Source organism: Lampris incognitus, chromosome 11, assembly GCF_029633865.1.
Source record: "Lampris incognitus isolate fLamInc1 chromosome 11, fLamInc1.hap2, whole genome shotgun sequence".
NCBI lineage: Eukaryota > Metazoa > Chordata > Actinopteri > Lampriformes > Lampridae > Lampris > Lampris incognitus.
Window position 1 is genome coordinate 50699436 of NC_079221.1, and position 25116 is coordinate 50724551.

General features: G+C 43.5%; 1 protein-coding gene across 1 annotated transcript in view; it reads left to right on the forward strand.

Annotated features, from left to right (window-relative positions):
* Positions 1-25116, forward strand: part of LOC130120404 (carboxy-terminal kinesin 2-like) — a 97809-nt gene that overhangs the window by 2274 nt on the left and 70419 nt on the right. The gene's annotated exons all lie outside the window — the stretch shown is intronic.

Here is a 25116-nt window from a genome sequence, read left to right on the forward strand (position 1 = left end):
TCAATGTAAATTTGATTTTTTTCAAGCTTCAGGTAAAACGTAATCTCTTTAAGCCATCTCCAATTGAGGAGGATGAGACGTTGAGCTAACAGAGTAGTAAAGGCAACCACATTGTACATCTCGGTCGACCACACTGCATCATCTGGCCTCAATCCAAATGGCAATAATGGGCTGAGATACAATTGTCATATTATACATGTCACTAAGGGATTCAAAGACCTTTTCCCAAAAAGTCTGAAGGCTTGAGCGTGACCAAAACATGTGCAACCAGTTTGCAGTGGTAGTCTTACATTGATCACAGGTGTGATCAATGTTTGAGTATATCCTTGCCAGTTTCTCCTTAGTGAGATGAAGACGATGAACAATCTTGAATTGTGTTAGACCATGTCTAGCACAAAGAGATGAGGTCTGTACTAGGTCGAGAATTGAAGTCCACTGGTCCTCTGCAAAAGACAGGCCTAGGTCTTGTTCCCAAATTGTCCTTAGGCTGTTTAGAGATTGTGGATTAATAGTGTTAATTACATCATATATCCAGGAGATGGCCCCTTTGAGACTAGTATTAAATCCTAAAAGAGCATCTAAAGATCTTGGAGGTTGCTCTGGGAAAGGCTGATAGCCTTTTTGTACAAAGTGCCTAACCTGAAGGTATCGAAAAAAAATGGGAGTGTGGCAGGGCATACTTTTCTGACAATTGTTCAAATGATGCAAATACTCCGTTTATATATAAATCTTTAACAACTGTAATGCCATTCCCATGTCAAGCCCGGAAAGCCAGGTCTGACATAGAGAGGGTGAAAAGATGATTTGCAAAAACAGGAGCCTGAAGTGAAGCGTTCTGCAACCCAAAATGTTTGCGAAACTGTACCCAGATCTTTAATGTATGGGTAACGACAGGATTTTCAAAAGAGCCAGCACAAAGTGGTAAAGGGGCCGAGATTAAGGACTCAATTTAAAAGATTTAAATTTTACCCAGACTGGAGCTTCTGTACCATCCCTCACCCACATTATAATGTTTTCATATTGCTAGTCCAATAATGGTGAAAAAGGTGAGGCATGACCATACCTCCTAACCTTTTCGGCCTTTGTAGAAATGACTTACGAATACGCGGTGTTTTGCTATCCCATATAAATCCAGTGAGGATTTGGTCCAGTGATAAAAAAAATGTTTTTTTTAGGACTAAAAGTCAGAATATTTTGGAACAAATAGAGAAATCTAGGAAAAATATTCATTTTAATTAGGTTAATACAGTCAGCTAGTGATAGAGGTAAGGAGCACCAGCGGTGTATCTCCTGCTTGCACTGCTTGATCAGAGATGTGAAATTTCATTTAAATAGCATATGAAAGGAGCGAGGTACCACCACCCCGAGATATTTAAAGTGGGATGTCACTCTCTTGAATGGAAATGCTGTAGCTGGTGTAATATTTAAAAGGGTTGCCTCCTAACGGTCCCTCTACAGTGTCTCGAATGAAGCAATGTCCACACATCAAATAACGTTTGGTGTTCTGTGTTTACTGTGGTCTACCATGCATACACAATCCCTTCCGTCTGGTGCATTTCCTGAATCTCTAGGATAGGTCAGTGACATCATCACCTAGCGTCGTGCTGGACTAGACCATTATTGGATCATACCTTTATATCCTGACCTATGGATATTACATCCCCCTTCTTTTAAAGAAAAAAAAATACTTGGTGATATGCAAGTGCAGTACGCTATAATGTCAACATAAATCTATCAATAACAAAATAGACATTTTCAATTATTGTACCAATGAAATAAATCTGCAAATGAATCTTCAATGGCCCCGAGTAGCTCAATTCACATTCCGGAACATCGTGAACAATAATACACATATTTCAGTGCAACATCAATTCACATTTTTAACAACTTTTTTTTTTTTGCAACACAATATCAACCTTTCTGCTTTTTTTATGTTGATTTCAAACAGTCACAGGTCAAAGATAACTTTTGGCTTAACCACACGTCCTGACCTGGTAGTTACGTGTTGTGGTGACACTCTTGGGGAACCTGACACACTTTGCTGTACAGTCTTAGACTCAGTGGATTGGGGCTCTACCTGTTTCATGTGCGTTAACTTCCTGACCTGCATCACATTCGTTGGTCTGTAGAAGGTGTCGTCGACTGCGTTGAAGCGCTTGACCCTCATCTATGATGATGTTGTAAGATCTTTGGGTCTCAGCTGGTCCGACAACTGTAATGGGTTTCCACATTCCAGTTGGCTGTTGGACTCGGGACTGTGGCTCCTCTCGGCAGTGCAGGTAGCATTTTGGCATTTCTGTCATAATACTGTTTTTGTCGTTTTTGGCACAGTTCTCTCCTGCCATGGACTGCGCTGCGACAACCGAGTTCTGGTTGTAGCTGTTTTGCAGTGGTTGGAAGGACTGAGCGCAAGGCTCTGCTCATTAACAGCTGTGCTGGGGAGTTGAGTCCATCCACTGGTGTGTTCCTGTATTCCAATAAGCTGAGGTACGGGTCTGACCTCTATATGTGTGCTTTGTCCATGAGGGGTTTGGCTGTTTGCACTGTCTTCTCAGCCAACCCGTTGCTCTGTGGGTACAGGGGGATGCTTGTGACATGCTCAAAGTCCCATGCCTGTGCAAAGCTCTTGAAGTCCTGTGAGCTGTAGCAAGGACCATTATCACTCACTACAGACTGGGGTATTCCAAATCTTGCAAACATGGCCTTCAGCTTCCGGATGACAGTTGAGGAAGTGAGGTTTGTGATTTTCTCTACCTCAAAGTACCTGCTATAATAGTCAACTGCAACTATGAAGTCAGTGTTGTTCCATTTGAACAGGTCGGTGGCTATGACCTGCCAAGGTCGTTCAGGAATGGGGTGTGGCAGCATTGGCTATTTGGGGACGGAGTGGCATCGCTCTAGGCAAATGCTACAAGATCCAACTAGTGTCTCTATTTGTTTACCCATCCCTGGCCAGAATAGAATCTCTCTCGCACGCTGCTTACACTTCTCCATGCCGAGATGGCCTGTGTGTATGTGCGCAAGCATGTCTGCTCTGAGTGATTTTGGCACCATGATTTTTTCTCCTTTTAATAGAATGCCATCTGTCTCGGGTATTTCATCCCTGTGATTCCAATATTCAGCGACAGCAGAACATTGTTTGACTGTCTCAGGCCACGCTGATTGGATAACCTGTCTCAAGGCTGAGAGTTGCTCATCCTTGGCTGTGGCAGACCTGATTTCTGCCATTTTCTGGTCGCTCACCGGAGCACTGCTGATCACTGTGTATATTTGGGAATCCATGCCTTCACTCAGGGAGTTGCCACTGTACTCAATCAGCTTCCTAGACCGCGTGTCCGCGACTGGTATTTGCTTTCTGGGCTTGTGAACAATGTTGATGCTGTATCTTTGCAACTGTAGTATCGTGCGCTGGAGCTGCGGCGGTGCAGATGCCAAGCGCCTTTGCATGATTGACTCAAGCAGCTTGTGATCTGACTTCATGGTCACCTGATGTCCATACAGGTATTGGTGGAATCGTTTGCATCCAAAGAGCATAGCGTACAGCTCTTTTCGATTTGAGCATAGTTGACTTCCGTCTTATTCAGTGCCTTTGATGCATATGCAATTTGTTTCTCGTCCTGCTGCAGGACTGCTCCTAATCTATGTTTGGAGGCATTCACCTGCAGCTTCACATCCTTAGAGGGGTCAAAGTAGGCTAGTACGGGACCGGGCTCTTGTGTTAAGAGGCTTTTCACTTGCTGGAATGCAGCATCCTGATTCGAGTCCCATACAAACTCACTGCTCTCTTTCAACAGTTCTCGGAGCGGGGCTTGTTGCCTCCGAGAGTCCGAAACTTGTAAGTGATCATGCCCAATATTGTGTCTAGCTCCACCTTGCTCTGCGGTGGGGGCATGTCTTTGATTGCTTTGACTTTGTTGGGGTCAGGCCGGACGCCCTCTCGTGTCAGTATGTGTCCAAAATAGCCCACCTTCGGCACACAGATGATGCTCTTGTCTTCGTTAAATTTTATTCCTTTCTCTTTGGTTCTCTGCAGCATGGCATGCAGGCTGGCATCATGCTCCTTTTTGGTGCGGCCATATACAGTGATGTCATCGATAATGGCGGCGACGTTGTGGAGTCCTTCATAGGCCTCGTCCACCCGTCTCTGGAACTCATCTTGTGCAGATATGATTCCGAACAGGAGTATCTTGAACCTGTATCTGCCATAGACAGTGTTAAATGTGGTTAGCATTGATGACTCTTCGCTGAGTTTTATGTTCCAGTAACCAGACCTGGCGTCTAATACGCTAAAGTACTGTGCCCCTGCCAGTCTTGCCGTAATGCCATCTAGAGTAGGGAGTGGATAGTGGGGTCTCTGGATGGCTTTGTTTAGGAGGCGGGGATCTAAACAAATCCTGAGCTTTCCTGTTTTGGGCATTTCCACTACCACCAGTGCATTAACCCATTCTGTTTGTTTCGTGACCTTTTGGATTATGCCCATTTTCTCCGTTTCATCTAACTCGTCTTTGAGTAGGCTGCGCAAAGCGTATGGGATGCGGTGAGGCAGTCACACCACTGGTGTTACTTCAGGTTTCAGGCGAAGACTACACTCTCCAGGAAACAGTCCAATGCCCTGAAACACAGCCGCATACTCATCCATCGGGCTCATGTGTGGCTCTGGCTGCGCATTGACCATATGCACTATTTTGACAATGTTCAGGTCTAGACATGCTCTCATGCCTAGGACGGGGGGAGCGCTTTCTGTACAGACTGTGTCAAAATCTAGCATTACCGTTTTCTTTTTGTGCCTGCAGGTTAACTTACAGGCACCTTTCACACTGTATGTTCCCACCGTATCCTGAAAGCCTGGACGGTGGGCCTAGCACTACATTTCCAAACAGTTGGTGGAATGTGTTTGCTGGTATTATGTTGGCCTGGACACCTGTGTCTATTTTAAACTTTAATTTGTGCCTCTGTTTGCCTATTTCCAATTCTGCAAAGGCATGTTCCTTATTTGTGTTTTCATGCTGTTTAGTTATAGTGTCAATGTACAGTTCATCTTCTGATTGCTGTTCAGCATTCTCTGCAGTAGCATGCACTTTCTTTGCTTTATATTGTGCTTGATGGTGCTGTGGTGGTGTCCTACACACCCTAGCATAGTGATTGAATTTTTTTGCATTTGTTACACTGGCGGCCCTTTGCTGGATGTTGTGTTGTTCAGAAATGACACTTGATATGTCTTTAATTCCGTTTATTGAACCTCTTAACACGTTCCAGTCTTTTGCATCTCCTAGCTTCTCTCCCGCTCTCGTTCTAAGTCTCGTGTTAGCTATACTACATATTCCTCCCCTTGTAGTTTTAAAATACTAATGCTTTTCTATTACACTTCTAACACCAATATTTAACATAAAGTAAATAAGCATTTATTTTATCAATTTCTATCAAATACATATATTTTCTCCTGACTCTTAGTGAACTTACACTATTATCCTTAATCTCTCTTGAGTGATTCAGTTCTATTTACAAAACATTTTGTTTTTCCAATTTACAAAAAATTGTGTTTTTCCAATTTACAAAACATCAGTCCTTTTACATGACCATGTCCTTGAAACGTGTTGACATTCTAATACGCCTCCCTGACCTAGTGGTAATATCTGTCTGAGGTACAAACACAGGATCCATGACTGATGTGTGCTGTGACTCTTGTACTTCCTCTGCTCCTGTGTCCACTTCTGGTACTGATGGTTCAGGAATGGATAACTCCATCGGCAAAGGAGTGTGTCAAAGATGTTTGACGTTCCGTATGATCAGAGATCCGTCTTCGGTGTTCACTAATTCAAAGGAGTTGTCCGAGGTGTTTCTAAGCAAAACAGCGAATGTCTCGGTACTTTGCGTCAAGCTTACCATTCTCTATGCTGGCTATGTATACTATGTCTCCTATTTTAAAGTTGTGCTCTTTTGCTTTGTTTGTTTGATCTGAATACTTTTTCATTTTGAGTTTATACTCGTGGTGTTTTTGAATGTCGTCAAACTTTTCATCTTTCTTCTCCAAGTTTGGTAGCTTTGTCCTAATGTCCCTTCCAAAGATAAGAGAGGCTGGAGTTTCGCCTGAATCCCTGTGAGTCGTTGTGCGATACGCCATCAGAATCTTAGGGAGCTCCTCCCTCCAATTCTTCCCCTCACTTTTGGCTGCTGTAAACGCCTTCTTTAAATATCTATGGAAACGCTCGATCTTCCCATTGCTCCTTGGATAATATGGTGAAGCCTTTATGTGTTTGATTCCACTTGTGTTGAGGAATGACTCAAACAGTCGTCCAACAAATTGTTTGCCGTTATCCGTTACCACCTCTAGGGGTATCCAAAGCGAGCAAATATTTTCATCAGCTCTCTAATTACCGTTTCAGATGATATGTCTGGAATTACAATTGCTTCTGGGTACGATGAGTAATAGTCTATGACTGTTAATATATATTCATTGCGAATTGGACCTACTATATCTATGCCTAACTTAGACCAAGGTCTGGGTGGCAAGTCTAGTGGTTGAAGTGGTTGGTCGTCGTGCAGCAGTTGATTTAACACACATGCATTACAATTCCTTATTAGTCTTTCTACATCAATGTCCATGTTTGGCCAGTAAAACTTACTTCTTAAGTACTGTTTTGTGCGAACTACTCCTTGATGAGTCTCGTGAGCTATATTCAGAGCTTGTTTCACTTTTCTTTTGGGAAGTACAATCCTGTGCCCTCTCAAGATCAGTCCATCATGTGTTGATAGCTCATCTGCACATCTTTTGTATGATTTGAGTTCTTCTGTTATTGGGTTAGGCCATTGTCCTGTTTCTATTATTGAAATCAGCTGTTTCAGCATTTCATCAGTTTGGGTATCTCCTTTAATTGCGTCAAGTGTCATGGCTGGTATGTCATGGGTAATGATGGAAAGCACTTTATCCATGTAGGTGTCCACGTAACCATTTTCTTCTGTGTTAATTAAAGGAAGTGTCGAGAGTGAGTCTGCTACATTGGATTTTCCTGCAATGTGTTCAATTGTGTAATCAAACGGGTGCAGTCGCATTCCGAGTCTTTGTATCCGTGGTGGTAGCTGTTTCGCCCTTTCTGGATTAAACATAAAGATGAGTGGTTTGTGATCCATTTGCAGTTTGAACTTGCTTCCCCATACATACGTCCTAAAATATTCCACTGCCCAAACACATCCCAGAGCTTCGCGCTCTATTTGAGAATAGCGTCTCTCTGTGGCAGTCAGTGAACGGCTCGCATAAGCGATGGGTTTGTTCTGTCCATCTGCTTGTGTTTGAAATAATACCGCTCCTAGTCCTACTGGACTTGCATCAGTAATTACAATGGTCGGTGCATCCAATTGAAAGTAAGCTAGACAAGGTTGACTTACCAGTGCCTGCTTAATTTCCTTGAATGATTTTTCAGTCTCACTAGTCCATTTCCATTCTTGTCAGCTTTCTGAGTGGTTCTGACATGTTTGTATAATTAGGAATGAACTTCATTAAAAACCCACATGTTCCTAAAAATGAACGAAGCTGTGCCACGTTCTCTGGTTGTGGTGCTTTGCTAATTGCCTCCACTTTCTTTGGATCTGGTTTGATTCCGTCTCCTGAAATTACATGTCCCAGTATTTCAATCTGGTGCAAACCTAGGACACATTTGTCCTTGTTCAATGTTAGTCCTTTTTCTTGGATTTTCTGAAATACTTTCCTCAGCCTTTGTTCCAGCTGTTCCTCATCATTGGCTTAGACAATCATGTCATCCATATAACATACGATACCTGGCATTCCGCTTATCAGTGAGTCCATGGCCTTTTGATATGCTTCTGGTGCGCTAGATAAACCAAAAAGTACTTTCTTGTAGCGGTAACAACCTCTATGTGTTATAAATGTAGTCAGATCTCTTGATTCTGGGGCTAATTCAATTTGCCAAAAGCCTTTACGAGCATCTAGTTTAGCATAAACTTTTGATCCCTGAACTGCTTGTAGTATACTATCTACTGTTGGTACTGGGTGTCTTTCTCTAATGACTGATTTATTCACCTCTCTGAGATCTACACATAGTCTCATCTCTGCAGTGTCTCTCTTAGGAGTGAGTAATAAGTTAGAGACCCATTCTGATCCCTCATTGACCTCTCCTATAATGTCTTGCTCTAACATCTTATCTATCTCCTGATTCACTGCTTCTTTCATGTGGTAAGGAATTGGCCTCAGTTTTTGTGCTACTGGAGGTACTGATTTGTCTACAGTGACCTTGTGCATAAAGCCTTCAACTTTTCCTAGACCTATGAAAAGCGATCCAAATTCTTCTTTTAGTTTCTTGAACCTTTCTGAGGACTGTTCTACAGAGTTGACCATTTCCTTTTTCTGTTCACTGTTCAGTATCTTTAGTATGAAACTCATCCTTCGACCCAACAGTGCCTCTACATCCCCTTTAATCACATAGACCTCGTCTTTTGTTCTGCCGTCTTTCCATTTTAGCTCTGCTTCAAAGAAACCGACACAAGGGAGTGGGTCTTTCTGTCCATATGCATAAAATCGTTTTGCTGTAGATTTCAGTGATGTGCTGCTTTTAAACAGTCTGTTATAAAGTCCTAGCCCTATGAAGTTTCGGCTACTTCCAGTGTCAATCACCATTTTAACCTTTTGTCCATTAATCTTTATTGTGTCTTTTCCTTCTGGATCCACTTAATAAATAAACTCATCAGAATCAGATGACTGTTCATTCACTGTCCTATCGGGTTTTCCAGATTTGAACTGTTGAACACCGATGAACACTGTCTGTATTGAATGCCCTTATGCTGACGTCACTGTGCAGAGGGGGGCGGGTGATTACTCTACAGGTGCTGCTAATTATGCTTTTCAATAAATAAACGGCCGGTTGCCCTTGTTTGGCATTCCGGTGAGACCAGAGATCCGATGGCTACCGTGTATCAGTTTGTCCCCTTTAATAGTGCTTTCTGCTAGCTATATGTTACCTACACAGTCCTGATGGCAGCTGCAACAGGTTATGGGCCCAGGAGGGACGTGGGAACGCGTTGGAGCAGATTGTTTTTTGACGGGGACGAAAAGAAATATGAGTTGTGGGAAACGAAGTTTCTGGGACATTTGCGCCTTCAAGGCTTGAAGGACTGCATCCTTTACGAGCCCGACACAACTCACATGGATTATGACGAGGAGAGCGAGCAGAGCAGAAATGAGGAAGCGTTCGCTGAATTGATCCAATTTTTGGATGACACTAGTCTCTCTCTGATCATGAGGGAAGCGGCAGATGATGGCCGAAAGGCATTAAAATTTCTCCGAGAACACTACGCAGGTAAAGGAAAGCCTCGTGTGATAAGCTTGTACGTCGAATTAACCACGCTGCAGAAGGCAGCAAACGAGACTGTTACTGACTATGTCATCAGAGCCGAAACGGCGATAACAGTACTTAGAAACGCAGGCGAGATTCTGAGCGACGGGCTGCTGTTAATCGCTATGCTATTGAAAGGACTTCCCGAGTCGTTTAAGCCATTTGCTGTTCATATCACCACCCAAGCTGATGACAACATGCCTTTTTCCGAGTTCCGAGCTAAGTTGAGAAGCTTTGAGAACACTGAGAAGCTGAACACGCAACCTGATGACGGAGTGATGAAGGCGACTGCTATTCCCGGGGCGGGCGGGAGAGCGAACGTTACCTGTTTTTCCTTCGGGGAGAGGGGTCACATTGCCCGGGCCTGTCAGCAAAACGACCAGGGGGGCCAGCGGCCCAGGCAGTGGTGCACTCTCTGCAGGAGCACAACACACAGCGACGCCGCATGCAGACGGAGGAGGAGGGATGACGTGAAGCGCGCCACCATACTTACCGCCGACGAAGAGGAGCACGAGTTCGCATTCCGGGTCAGCGACGGACAGCGGGAGGGCTCCGAAGGTGGCCTGATGGTGGACACAGGAGCGACATCCCACATCATCACCGACCAACGCAAGTTTAAGAGCTTCGACTCAACGTTCCAGCCAGCGAAACACACCCTGGAGCTGGCTGACGGGACCAGGACAACGGGTGTTGCCACGAGAAGAGGAGACGCGGAGGTGATTCTGGAGGACACCAACGGCCGACGGGTGAAAGCGACGTTGAGGGGAGCGCTGCACATTCCCTCCTACCCACAGGACATCTTCTCCGTGAAGACAGCGACTACAAACGGTGCCTCAGTGACCTTTCAACAAGGCAGAGACCAGCTCGTCCATAAGGACGGTACCAGGTTCGACATCAGCGAGCGCAACAGGCTCTACTACCTGAACACCTACGACAATGGTGAGCATGAACTCGAGAATGATGAAAATGATGAATGTCATGCATGCTATGATGTACAGACTTGGCACGAAATCCTTGGTCACTGCAATTATGATGTGTTAAAATTGGAAAGTGTCACTAAGGGAATGAGTGTTAAAGGCAAAACTGATTATAACTTGGTGCCATGTGAAATATGCATTCAAGGTAAATTTGCCCAAAGCAGAAATAGAGAGGCAGATGTAAAAGCTAAAGTCACACTTGAACTGGTGCACACAGATTTAGCTGGCCCTATAGAGCCAACAGCCAAAGATGGATTCAAGTACATTTTGGGATTCACTGATGATTTATCAGGAGCAATGTTTACTTATTTTTTGAAATCCAAGAGCGACACAGTGAAGGGCACAGAAAAGTTCTTTGCTGACATTGCACCTTATGGCAAAGTCAAATGTGTCAGATCGGATAATGGTACAGAATTTATGTCGAGAGATTTTCAGTCACTGCTTAGCAAAAATGTCATTAGACACGAGACCTCGGCCCCTTACTCGCCTCATCAAAATGGGACATCCGAGAGAAGCTGGAGAACATTGCTTGAAATGTCTAGATGTATGTTGCTTGAGAGTGGCCTACCGAAAGAACTGTGGACATATGCAGTTCAGACTGCTGCGGTTATCCGTAACATACTACATGTTGACCGGGAAGAAGCCTGATCTTTCCAAAATGTATATTTTTGGCTCTGCGTGCTATGCATACAAACAAAATAAGAAAAAGCTTGATCCCCGATGTGAAAAGGGTATTTTTGTTGGTTATGACAAGAACAGTCCTGCATACTTGGTATACTATCCAGACACAGGGAAAGTGTTTAAGAACAGGTTGGTGAAGTTCATTACAAAGAGCGCTACTGAATGTCAGACTCAGACAGACCAGGAAACCAGTGAATGTGTTCTGCCTAGAGAGGGCGCTAAGACCCAACCACAAATCGAGATGATGAGTCAGAGTACACAACATGTAGAGCAATGTGAGTCAGACACCAACATGAGTGGGGGAGGTAGTCGTCCAAGGAGAGACCGGAGACCTCCCACGTATCTAGATGATTATGAGTGTGATGACCAGGTTTTAACCAGCATTGACTACTGTTACAGGGTTATGTGTGATGTACCCCAAACCCTGAAACAAGCCCTAGGCTCACCAGAGTCCTCACTATGGGCTAAAGCTATGCAGGATGAGATGAGTTCCCTGAGGGAAAATGACACTTTTACCCTAACAGCATTGCCAGAAGGTAAACATGCAGTGGGGGGCAGATGGGTTTACAGCGTTAAGGAAAACCCAGTTGAAACCACATATAAAGCAAGATATGTAGCTAAAGGCTATAGTCAAATTGAAGGGATAGACTATAGTGAGACCTTTTCCCCAACCGCTGATATGACCTCTGTACGCAGTTTAATGCAGGTTGCTGCACAATATGGTTTGGAGCTGCACCAAATGGATGTAAAAACTGCATATTTACATGCTCCCATTGACTGTGAGCTATACATGGAACAGCCAGAAGGTTTTGAGGTTAAGTCTCAAACTGGTGAGAGACTAGTCTGTAGGCTCAACAAGTCAGTCTATGGCCTGAAACAGTCAGGACGAAACTGGAATAAAATGCTGCATGATTTCCTTTGCCAAAATGGTTTGTTCAGAACCCAGCTGACCACTGTGTTTACAGCAAACAAACAGGGAGTGAGAGAATCATTTTGATTATCTGGGTCGATGATCTTCTTATTGCAGCGAGTGACAGTCAAACCCTCAGGAATGTGAAAGAGCTATTGGGAGACCAATTCAAGATGAAAGATCTTGGTAAACTAAAACATTTCCTTGGTATTGACTTTACACAGGCAGATGGTGAAATAAAGATGAACCAAAAGAGGTACATCACAAAAATCCTGGAGAGGTTTGACATGACTCGCTGCAGACCAAGATCGACCCCATGTGAGAACAAACTGAAATTTGATGATGAAGGTAACCCTGTTGATTCGAGGAGGTACCGAGAAATGGTTGGCAGTTTGATCTATGTAATGACAAGTACTAGACCAGACCTTAGCTTCACTGTAAGTAAACTGTCACAACACCTGTCTGACCCAAGAGAGCAGCATTGGGTAGCTGCAAAGCATGTGCTCAGATATTTGAAGGGAACTGTTAACCATGAATTGTGTTACAAGAGAAGTGATGTGAACCTTAACCTTATTGCATTCAGTGATGCTGACTGGGCCGCAGACCAGAATGACAGGAGAAGTATTACTGGTTATTGTTTTTGCCTCTCTGAAACGGGTCCTGTTATCTCTTGGAAGTCTAAGAAACAACCCACTGTTGCTTTATCCACATGTGAAGCCAAGTACATGGCTTTGGCGGCTACTACACAGGAGAGTATGTATCTTGTTCAACTGTTGAATGGGATGGATATGGGGTGTGATTATACACCAGTGACTATCCATGAGGATAACCAGGGTGCCATTGCTCTGTCCAAGAATCCTGTATGTCGTCAAAGGTGTAAACATGTTGACATCAAATATCATTTTGTTCGGTCTGCACTTAGTGATAGAAGGATGACTATTGAGTATTGCCCCACATCAGACATGGTTGCAGATATTTTGACTAAACCTGTAACTAAAGCTCTGCTTGACAAGTTTGTTTCTTTTGTTTTTGGTATGTAAGATGTTTTTATTTTCTTTGCTAGATGTACCTGACAACTGCATACTGTAATCAGCCTAAGAGTAAGTGGGGGTGTTGAACACCGATGAACACTGTCTGTCTACCGTGTATCAGTTTGTCCCCGTTAATAGTGCTTTCTGCTAGATATATGTTACCTACACAGTCCTGATGGCAGCTGCAACATTAACTTTTCATTATTTTTATTTCCGTCTCTTTTCTTGTCTTGTGAACTGTCTTTCTTTCTACAAACTCATGCGTAATGACCAATTTTCTTGCAATACAAGCATTTCGCTGTTTTTGCTCCATAATCAACAGCTTTATGAGTTGTCAATCCACATCTATGACACTTGGTGTCGCTGTTGGCCTCTTCTTTATTCGTGCCATTCCTAAGATCACGTGCTTTGTCTCTCTCTCTCTCTCGCGGAATCAGCGCGTTCAGTTCTGTTAAAGTTAACATGGCTATCTCTAGTTATGCTACTATTGTCCGAAAGTGCTTTAGATTCAGCTTGAGCTGCTTCAAAAACTCGTGCTACTGTGAGAGCCCTATTCAAATTGAGCCCCTCCTCTTGTAACAATTTGTCCCGCAATCTTTTATTGACGCATTTCTCCACGAGTTGATCTCTTAACATATCGGATTCCAGTCCCCCGAATTCACATGGCCTAGCCAGTTCTCTTAATGCATTCACATATGCATCAATCGTTTCGTCTGGTGACTGGGTTCTTTGTCTAAATTTATGCCTTTCTAGAACAACATTTCTCCGTGGAGTAAAGTAAGTTTTCAACGCGGCCACAGTCTTTTCATATGTGCGTTTATCGCCTGGGAGCTTTGCAAAAATCCTTTGCACGGACGTCCCAATGCAATGTAGCAACGTGGCTCTTCTTACCTCGTCCGTGGCATTCCGGGTCCCACTGACTATTTCAAAAAAATTATATGACTCCATCCATATTGTGTATTCCGTGTAAAGATCTGTTGCTTTGAGGTTCAACTGGTCCGGTGGAGATAGCTGTGCATACGCGACTGTTCCCGGTGCTGCAGCTTGTGCGGCTAATCGTGCGGCTTCGTCCGCCATTTCGATCAGCTAATTCAGAGTCACTACTGCGCAAATCAAGCACTTCATATCAGCGAAGGAGCGTTAAATCCTTGTCGTTCTTCTTGCCGTTTCAAAGTCTTTCATCCTCGTCGCCATAAATGTTGTGTTGTTCAGAAATGACACTTGATATGTCTTTAATTCCGTTTATTGAACCTCTTAACACGTTCCAGTCTTTTGCATCTCCTAGCTTCTCTCCCGCTCTCGTTCCAAGTCTCGCGTTAACTATACTACACTGGACATTCCTCAGTGCGGCTGTGCTCTCCTCCACACGCACCACATCCTTTGTTTTGCATGGCACTGTTAGCGTCAGTTTTGTTTACCGTTTTGCGGTCGTGACGTGCCTGTCCTCTTCTGAACGGCTTCTTGCTAACTGCATCTACAGACTGGTTGATTACACCTGCTGTGGGGGAATCCATTGTTTTTAATTGCTGCTGTGATAGTTCGTGTGATCGTGCTATGTCAATAGCCCTTTCCAGTGTTAGCTCTGGACCTACACAGAGAAGCTTTTCTCTCACTCTTGTTGAGTTTGTGGCGAACACAATTCTGTCCCTGACCATCTCGTCACTGTTAGGATAATCACAGTCTTTCACTAGCAGTCTTAATTCAGTCACAAACTGGTCGAAATTTTCACCTTCGCCTTGCATCTTTTCGTGGAACTTATAACATGCAAAGATGGGGTTAGCTTTGGGCATTACGTAGGCTTCAAAGCCATCATAATAGGTTTTCAATACCTTTTTCTGGTCTGCAGTGAGAGTCCATGTATTGAAGACGTCTCTGCCCTTCTCTCCAATCCATAACAGCAAGTAGCTGCATTTTTCCTCCTCCTTTTTTGCACTTAGTGGCCAGGCAAACATAAGCTCCACATGCTGGCGAAACTTTCTCCACGCATCGGAAAGGTTGGACGATTCCCAATCCATCCGTAGCATTGGAACACCGGTAGCCTCCATCTCTCGTCGTCAGGTCGATGTGAGCACTAGTGAGTTGATTCTGACACCATTTAATATTTAAAAGGGTTGCCTCCTAACGGTCACTCTACAGCAGGGGTCTCCAACCTTTTTTCCTCTGAGAGCTACTTTTACAAAATGAAAATGGCTGAGAGCTACTCGTGTTTCGTAACATTTATTCTCATAGCTTATTTCAACCCAAACAAACTGAATAAGCTTGTTTTGCCTGAACATTCACAAAATGTTGGTTTCCACAACTCACATTTTGTATTAAAACATCACAAAAAGTATTTAATTCACCTGCATGTGCGTTTTGTATTTCTGCATGCATGTCTTTCTAGTCTATCGCACACTATCAAATTAGAATATGAATGCTGTCAAAACAAAATCCAATTACAAATACACAGATATTATTACTTACTCACTTGTCATTTTGTTATATCTGTCCACATGTCACTGTATCACTTCACAAGAGTATTCACATATACAGTTGTATGTGTGGTGTGTATTCAGTCTTGTAGTTAGTGAGATGACTGGCACTGCATAGAGTCAACAAGAGAGGCATATGCTGGAGTGTATCCACTCAGGTTCACTCTTATGGAGTCATTTAAATGTTCATCTGTCAGTCTTGCTCTGAATTTTGATTTCATGACATTCATGTCAGAAAAGGCCGACTCACAGAGGTATGTAGACCCAAACAAAGCAGACCTTTTCAGAGCTGCTTGGTTGAAGATTCTTATAGTTATCTGGCTCTACTAAGCTCCAGAAATGCTGAGAATGCTGTTGAGCCTTTAACTGCACATTATTTTGAAGGTTTATTACCTCAATTTCCATTTCTACAGGATCAACACAGAAAAGTTCAGCAATCTGTCCTGAAATCTCACTTATGTCCACATCCATGAAGGGGTTGGCCATAAATGTCACACACGGCTCAAGTTTCTCAAAGTCACTGAATCTGTCTGCAAACTCCTGTCCTAGCCTTGACAAGAGGTCACAATACTTGGAAACCTTTAAAACGCTGGCTGCACCTGTGTGACTTTCCAACATCTTTGAGACACAGGGGAAGTGCTGAAACCTTTTGTTTTTCACTTGCTGAATGTACAATGACAGTTTTGCACTGAACGCATTGACAGCACTGATCATTTCAGATGTTTTTATCTTTGCCTTGTAACTGTAGGTTCAGGTCATTCATTTTCTCAGTTACATCTGTCAGGAAAGCAAGATCAAGTAGCCACTCTGCATCAGATAATAGGGTGGTATCCTCCTCCCTCGTTTCCATAAATGCCTTGATTTCACCCAGCAAGGAAAGAAAGCGCTGTAGTATCTTACCCCGACTTAGCCACCTGACTTCAGTGTGGAGGAGGAGATCCCCATACTCCGCAGAGCATTCCTCCAGCAACAGCTTGAAGCTCCGGTGTTGCTTAGCCTTTGCTCGAATGGAGTTGATGATCTTAACAACAGGCGCCATCACACGGTCAAATTCCATAACTTTTGCGCATATAGCCTGCTGGTGAATGATGCAGTGATAGTTCAGAAACTTTGGAAAGTCCGGGTGCGCTTTGCAGTGCGCAATAAATCCTGAGTGACGACCTGTCATAGCAGGGGCTCCATCAGTTGTTACAGACATCAGCTTTTCAATAGGGATCTTTTTTTCTACAAAGTAGTCCTTCACTGCATGGTAAATATCAACTCCCCTGGTTGTGGTTTTCAGTGGAAGTAAGATCAAAAACTCTTCTTTGGTGGAAAAGTCATCAAACGCCATCCGAATGAAAACAGCTAGCTGGGCTGTATCGCTGGAGTCGACAGACTCATCATACTGAATTGAAAACCATTTGCACCTGTTCGTGTCCGAGTCCAGCGCAGACGCTCTCCTTGCCACAGTATTAGCACCAAGTTGTACATCGGCAATAGCAGACAACATTTCTGTCTTACTTTTATGGTCCCTGAATAACGTTTCAGCCACCGCAGTCATAGCCTCCTTTACAATCCGCCATCGGTGAAGGGCTTTTTGTGCTTGGTTAAGATGTGCGCCACTTTAAACGAAGCCTCTGTTGCTGCATTGGCCTTCTTCGTCGTTGGTCTTGTGAGCAGAGACTGTTGTCTTTGAAGCGTAGTTTTCAGCTCCTTTATCTTCTCTTTTCGTACACTGCTACCTGCAGGGAAGGCCCGTGAAAACTTGCTGTGGACTTTGGTGAAATGGCGCTCCACGTTACATTTTTTACCGACTGACACACTAGCTCCGCACATCAGACACACACTTGTCGCTTACATTCGTGAAACAAAACTCGGTTTCCCACTCTCCGTGAAAATAGTGTGTTTTTAGCCTCTTATTGGTATAGACAGCTGCTGCGGTCATGGTTGCTGTCCGTCTCACATCGCCACTGACTCATCAAGCTTGACAGCAGCGCAACTGTTTGATTGACAACTAATTGGCCAATAATAACTTTGTGTAAGGAGGGGGCGGGACACCTGTGAATTTGATTGGCTAGAAATGTAAGCAGGTTTTCCAAGTAACCAAACAAATTTGACTCATCAAGTTTTCAAATGTATAGTCCGCGGTGGTGTAGCAGTCTAAGCATTGGCTTTGTGTCGATGCAGTTGCCCACTGGGGACCAGGGTTCGCGCTTCGGTCTCGACAGATCCGACTATGGCCGGACTCGATGAAGCAGCAAAAATTGGCAGCGCTGTCTTCGGGAGGGGGCGGGGTCGGCTTGTGTTCGTCATATGAATGCGTCTCTGTGTGTGTGGGGGAAAAGCAGTGGTTCGGCCTGGATTCACCTTGTCACGGAAGTGGCGAGGCAACTCCTTCCAGACTGCCGGCCGGAGAGATGCAGTTGGCGAACGCATGCAGTACGAGGGTGGGTGTTGGAACTAAAATAGGGAGCGATTGGCCACTAAATTGGGAGAAAAAGGGGAAAATCAGAAATTAAAAAAAAAGTTTTCAAATTTATGAAAGATTCATTAACCCTTTGGCGAGCTACTTGAAAAGGGGCCGCGAGCTACCGGTAGCTCGCGAGCGATGTGTCGGAGACCCCTGCTCTACAGTGTCTCGAATGAAGCAACGTCCACACATCAAATCACGTTTGGTGTTCCGTGTTTACTGTGTTCTACCATGTGTAAGATGGTGAAGGTGACAAATCATTTATGCTGTAATGTTTTATTTTTAAGCTGTCTAATTCCTGGTTCAATTTACAAGGTAATCTGTGAGTAGCCACTGGGGGGCGCTCAGTTCGTTGATATGCCTGGTTGAATCGCTGTTTGGGCTGCCGTCGTTGGTCGTGGTGGCCATTTTAGGTCACAACGTTTTTGATATGTTAAAGGTAAGATGTTGAAACGGTTTGCTCTGTTAAATCCATCGGCAATCCTATGTTTAAATGGTCATCCATGCAGTTTTATATATGACGTTTGATGCCCATGTGGCTAGCGAACTACTGAGAACTAACCCGTAAATGCTAGCTAGGCTGCTCGGGAGCTAACCCTTAAATGCTAGCTAGCTGCTCGTTCTGTGTGGCACCAGGCCTACTGTTAATTTAAAAATAAGTTGAAATTAGAGACAACGTTTTTGATATGTTAAAGGGGACGAAAAACAGCCAAGAGATAATAAATTCTGCACTGCTCGGACCAAAGAACGCCGACTCCTGTCCGTTTTCTCCTGACTCCAGCCACACCAATCAAATAACACAACTACACATGCATACACAATCCCTTCCGTCTGGTGCATTTCCTGAATCTCTAGGATAGGTCAGTGACGTTATCACCTAGTGTCATGCTAGACTAGACCATTATTGGATCATACCATTATATCCTGACCTATGGATAGTACAGTTGGGATATTGAGGGCCACTGGGTTTACAGGATAAAGTTAACTTTTTTGTAAGTTCAACTTGTAACCTGAGAACCTTCGAAATTGTTCCAAAATAGACAGGGCATGTGGTAGCGAATATGATGGGTTGGCAATATATAAAAGGAGGTCATCGGCATATCTCCTCGGGTTATCCCTTCTGAGGCCTGGCACTCTTGGCTGCCTCGGGACGCCTGGTTGCCCCATCGCTCAGAGGCCCCTGCAGCCGATCGACCTGGTTACGGCTCTTTTCTGTCCTGGCCCCACAGTGGTGGAATGAACTCCCCACTGATGTCAGGACAGCGGAGTGAGTAATTACCCATCTTTCGGCGCAGGTTGAAAACTCACCTCTTCAGGAAACTACTACCCTGTTACTTGCTCTTAGCACTTATTGTATTCACTCATTTAAAAAAAAATCTCTTTCTTGCGCTTTTACTTTAACACTGGTTTTGCTCTTAGACGCTTGGTTAGAGAGAAGATACACTTATGACCTCCGACTAGTAGTTCTCCTGATTTCCTACGTTAAATGCGCTTATTGTAAGTTGCTTTGGATAAAAGCGTCGGCTAATTGATTGCAATGTAATGTAATGTAAAGATGCAGCAAGTGATTCGATGGCAAGCGCGAAGAGCAGGGGACTCATAGGGCAACCCTGTCTGGTGGATCTATGTAATGGGAAATATCTTCAGTCATTAAGTCAAATATCGTAAGTCATTCGTAAGCTAAGGGGGATGCGTGTAATAGTTTAACCCATTAAATATGGTCATTACCAAATCCAAAATTTCTCATAGTCCTAAATAAATGTTCCCACTCCACCCGATCAAAAGCCTTCTCGGCGTCTAAGGATATCAAGCTCAGGAATATTCGACCGAGTGTAAGTGTAGATAATATCAAAGAGCCTACGAATGTTAAAGTAGGAATGCCTGTTTCTAATAAAGTTGGTTTGGTCAGGCAGTACCAGATCAGGGAGAACATTCTCGAGCTGTCTAGCAAAGGATTTAGCAAGGACTTTATAATCCACATTTAGAAGAGAAATTGGTCTATATGATTCACACAGCAGAGGAGCCTTGCCCTTTTTATGCAGCAGACAAATAGAGGCCTGATTCACGGTTTCGGGGAGATTCCCACTCGAAAAGGATTCAGTAAACATAGACAATAATAATGGAGATAACTCCTTTGCACATTTGTTGAACAATTCCACTGGGAATCCATATAGTCCTGGGGATTTACCAGATTGCATACTTTTGATGGCATCTGAGACCTCCTCCAATGTCAAGGGGCTATCAAGATCACCTTTCTGAGAGTCATGAAGGGTTGGTAAGATTAAATTCTAAAAGAAGACTCTGATTTAGAAACATCATTGTCATATTCAGATGAGTATCAATTAGCATGGAATACTACAAAGCATGATTAATCCCCTCATGGTCTGTGGTCACAGAGCCCGAGGTGGTATTAATTTGGGATATTTGGCATGAAGCTGCCATTTGGCGGGCTTGGTGAGGAAGAAACCTGCCTGCTTTGTCACCAAATTCGTAAAATGTATGCTTAGATTTTAATAACAGTTGTTCCGCTGTTGAGGTAGAAGCCAAATCAAATTATGTCTGCAGATGAATTCGCTATTGGTGTAATTCTGGGGAAGGAGCCAAGGCATATTAGCTGTCTAGTTGTGAAATTTCAGCTGTGAGCTCTTTTAATTTGGCCACTTTTTTTTTTTGTATTTGATGCATAGCCAATAATCTGTCCACTTAAGTATGCTTTTACGCCTCCCATCTGGTGCTATGGGATATTTCCGGAGATGCATTGGTCTCTATAAAAAGTGATATTTGTGTTTGGATTTATTTCACAAAAGTATCATCAGAAAGAAGGAGAGGGTTCAAGCGCCGTATTTTGTATGCGGCAGGTACATCAGGGAAGTCTAATTCAAAGGACAGAAGGCTGTGATCAGAAATCACTATGCTATGATAGGTGGGAGGACTAGCAGAAGGCAGATGTTTTGCATCTAAAATAAAAGTCAATTCTAGAGAAAGTATGGTGAACAGGCGAAAAGAAGGAAAAAGCCCGACCTGTAGGGAAATGTAATCACCACGGCTCTACCATTCTATATTGTTTAATGAAATTATTAATAGCTGTAGCCACTTTAGTTAGGGGTGCAGTTTTGGATGAAGATCTATCGAGTTTGAGATAGAGGACAAAGTTGAAGTCACCCCCAATAACTAGATGATGATTATTAATATCAGGAATAGAAGAAAAATTTAAATTAATAAAAGCACAGTCATCATAGTTGGGAGCATATACACTGGCAAGGACAACGCGCTTATTGAAAAGCTGGCCTGTAACAGTAACAAATCTGCCATTTGGGTCTGCAATTATTTTGTCACTTTCAAAAGAAATACTTTTGTGTACAAGAATAGCTGTGCCTCTGGCCTTAGAATCAAACTTGGAATGAAATACTTTCCCCACCCAGCTCCTCTGGATTCTTAAAACATCTGCCCTACGCAAGTGTGTCTCTTGAAGGAAGGCTACTCCTGCCCCAGTTGATCTAGATGTGCCAGCACTTTATTCCTCTTCACAGACTGATTTAGAGATTTCACATTCCAAGAATGAATTCTCTAAATCTCTACGTCTCCTACCATGTGGAGTCCAAGGTCTACACTGTATGCACCAGCATGAAGGAGCCCTGCACTCGCATCCCCAGGATGACGGGCGAGGAGAAGGAGTTCAAGATCATTGACAGGAGACTATTGCTAGTACTCCACATGAACACCATCAACCCTCCCACCCCACCCCCTTTACACTCACAATGAGCAAGGTTTCCATTATTTGTCAAGTTTGTTCTGTCTTGTCCTCATGTTTTAACTGCAATCCCATTGACAGCTTGTGTTTGCTGCACATGTCTAGTACAGTTATTCTCCATAAGTCACTAGGCTATAATGCTTACAGGGGTTTTCACTTTAAATTCTGCCTAAAGCAATACACTATTTTGAATATTCATCCAAATCAGAGAGAATCTGAAATATTTTTGGAAGGTCGTGTGTGCAATCATGTTTGGCTTTGGGCTCAGAAACAAGGTTACAGAATGCACTGAGATTGACCATTCTGTAATGGTCAATGCACTGAGTCCATAAACTCCATTAACTTCAAAAGGGCGCCCGGGTTTAACAGTGGACTATTAATATTGAGGAACTCAGTTTGAGTCCCAGTATTACCTCTAATTTGGCCTGCATCACATGGAGTACAGTTGGCAATGCTCTCGGGTGGGGAGCCGGCAGAGGTATTCTTTCTCGCCTTTGCAACTAGCCATCCTCCTACAGGTGGTTGGGTGCCTGTACAGTTGCAGGTGGACCTGGGGAATGAATATTACCTGGGCTGGGCCTCCACACACGCCATGTGCCCCTGTACAAAACTGTTGCTGTCAGGTGAAAGAGAGCAGTCAGCTGACTCGGCCGGCTGGCTCCACATGTATCAAGAGATATACATTTTTTTATTTCAACATCAGATGCTAAAAGAATCTGACGTGTCATTACCATCACATTTTGCTGTTACAACTTTGAACAAAAGCATCATAATATCAAAACTTATTTAGTAGGATAATCAAAGCTATGCTAAGCTTTTTGAAAAAAAAAACAGATTTTAAGGAAACTATTATTTTTAACTTTTTTTTTTTATTATTAACTATTATTTTTTCACAATTTCAAAAGCGCCCCAAATTGAAGAATCACCCTTATATTCTTTCGGGAAGTTATACTAGAGAATGGGATGAGTTAGATAGGCGGCACCGTGGCGCAGTGGTTAGCGCAGTTGCCTCACAGCAAGAAGGTCCTGGTTTCGAGCTCTGGGGTAGTCCAGTCTTGGAGGTCGTTCCAGGTTGTCCTTTGTGTGGAGTTTGCTTGTTCTCCCTGTGTCTGCGTGGGTTTCCTTCCACAGTCCAAAGACATGTAGGTCAGTTGAATCGGCCGTACTAAATTGTCCCTAGGAATGAATGTGTGTGTGTGGGTGTGGGCGCGTGTGTATGGGTGTGTGTGTGTGTGTGTGTGGGTGTGTGTAGGCGTCAGCCCTATGATGGCCTGGCGGCCTGTCCAGGGTGGCTCCCCACCTGCTGTCCAATGACTGCTGTGATAGGCTGCAGCATCCCCGCCGTGACCCTGAGTAAGGATAAGCAGTTTGGAGAATGAATGAATGAATGAACATTCCAATAAATAAAATTGACCTTTCTACCACTATTCCTAACCATGCTCATAATTTCCTAGGTTGCACTGTAAAATACGGAGCATTTATACCAGGGTACAGAATACTATTAAGTACAAGGAAAGTGTTACAGTAAAAAGAATGAGTGTAATTGATAGGGATACAATGACGAATGGGGAACTTGGAAGAAAAGAGATACAAATGTAAGGTGGGCACTTGATAGGTATACAATAAACTGCAAGTGCTTGTTTAAGGTACTTTTCAAAGAGGAGTAGAGGAATGGAAACACAAAAACACCTATTATGTTTTACTTAAACGGCCGGCATTTATTTTACTGTAACATTAAACACAAAATAGAAAATGAAAAAAAAACCTTTCAGAGCTGACGAAATAGCCCCCCCAAAAATAAAAGTAAACAATGTTCATCTACCCGGGTAGTATGTTTTTGTATTAAGTGTGGTGGGATCTCAGCGCGTATCTTCCCGGTGAAATGAAGACATGTGGAGTAGAACACTTCCGGTTGCTGGCGAGATGTTCCTCTTCACGTCCTCTGCTCGTGGGTCCATTGGCGATTTGTTCAGTGGACTGTCCCAAATCATCTCAAGAAAAAAAAACCAACCTGCATAGCAGGGCAACATTCTATGACTTATCAACTAAACATGACCAGGTCTGACACTAATATCACTCAAAAATCCATATCCATGAACGTATGGCAGCTTACAATGGGTATACATTCGATTCTCTCAACCGCAGCACATGTGAAACAGCTTCTAATAACACTTTCGTTAGTTTAACTTGAGATGAACTCCAATTGGTTTTTGCTTACGTTAGTACAGCTCATCTATTTGTGAAACAAACCCATTATGCTGTTTGCTAGCGACGCACATGGCGAACACTTGGTAAGACACACCGGAGAAAAGAATACAATTCTCGAAAATCCTCATCAGAATTTCAACCCCGTTCTGTTTGTTACTTGCTTAGAGGTGGGTTCTGTGAAGAAAACCCTCTAACTATTTCTTTAATTCCGTTTTTTCTTTGAGCTCGCGTTTCAACTTCAACTTGCTTCTCCCTGCTGTTTTCCCACTTCGCTCTTCCTCTCCCTGAGAAACGTTGCAGTAGGTTTCTCTATCTGCAGCACCACTACTGGCCTCTGCTGGGCTAAAATAATATGCAGGTGAAACATAACTGAAATATAGCCAGAAATGGGAAATTAGACTGTAAATAATCTAATCCTGCTTGTATGTTATTTTTGAGTGGGCTACATCCTCCCCCCCTTAATCTGCACGCATCCTTGCATGTTGCACCCTACACTACCTCAGATGTTAAAGGTGTTAAATGACATATGTGAGGTACAGAATCAAAGGTACGGGTTTTGGAGAAAGCTTGGTCTAACCCAGTTAAAATTGAGGGCGTAACAGTGACTAATGGGTTCCCTAAAGTTGGGTAGGTCAGCTTTTTGTAAGCCGTTTTATCCCTGGATGATCTTCTTAATGGCACCTCAACCTCAATCTTCTCTGACTCTATTTGTTCTTTTACATTTCCCCTTTCCTCGGTCATCTCCATGACCCCATTTTTGGGGCTACAAAGCTCACTTAGGTCTGTGACAGGAACATTAGGAAGGCTTTCCTCAGCTCTTAGAATGACAGGTACCGATGAGTGTTGAACTTGACTTGCCTTGCTGTTTCCATCATGTCCAATATTCCCAGGTTGGAACACTGGAGCTTCAGGGTTTAGTGTAGACACGTCAAAGCTCGTGTTGGCTTCCTGACTCTCAGGGACAAACTCGTTTTTCATCTGAGCATCCTTGTCATCTAAACTTTTCCTCAAGTCTGGTTCCCTCTCGTAAAACCCCATTGTCCTGTTCAGCATCAGCTTGGGTGATTTCTGTTTCAGTCAAAGGCTGGTCATGAAGGGAGTAATACTCGACGTCATCCTCCATTTCAAACACATCCCCTTCATCTTCAACTCCATCCGCACCAGTAAATGGTGAGTTATTAGGTTCCTGTCTGGACTTTAACTTTTGGGAATATGCTTCTGTGATGGTGGATGGGAGAAATCCACACGGCAAAAGCAAGTCTCTGTGTAAGACTCTTTCAGGTCCACTTGT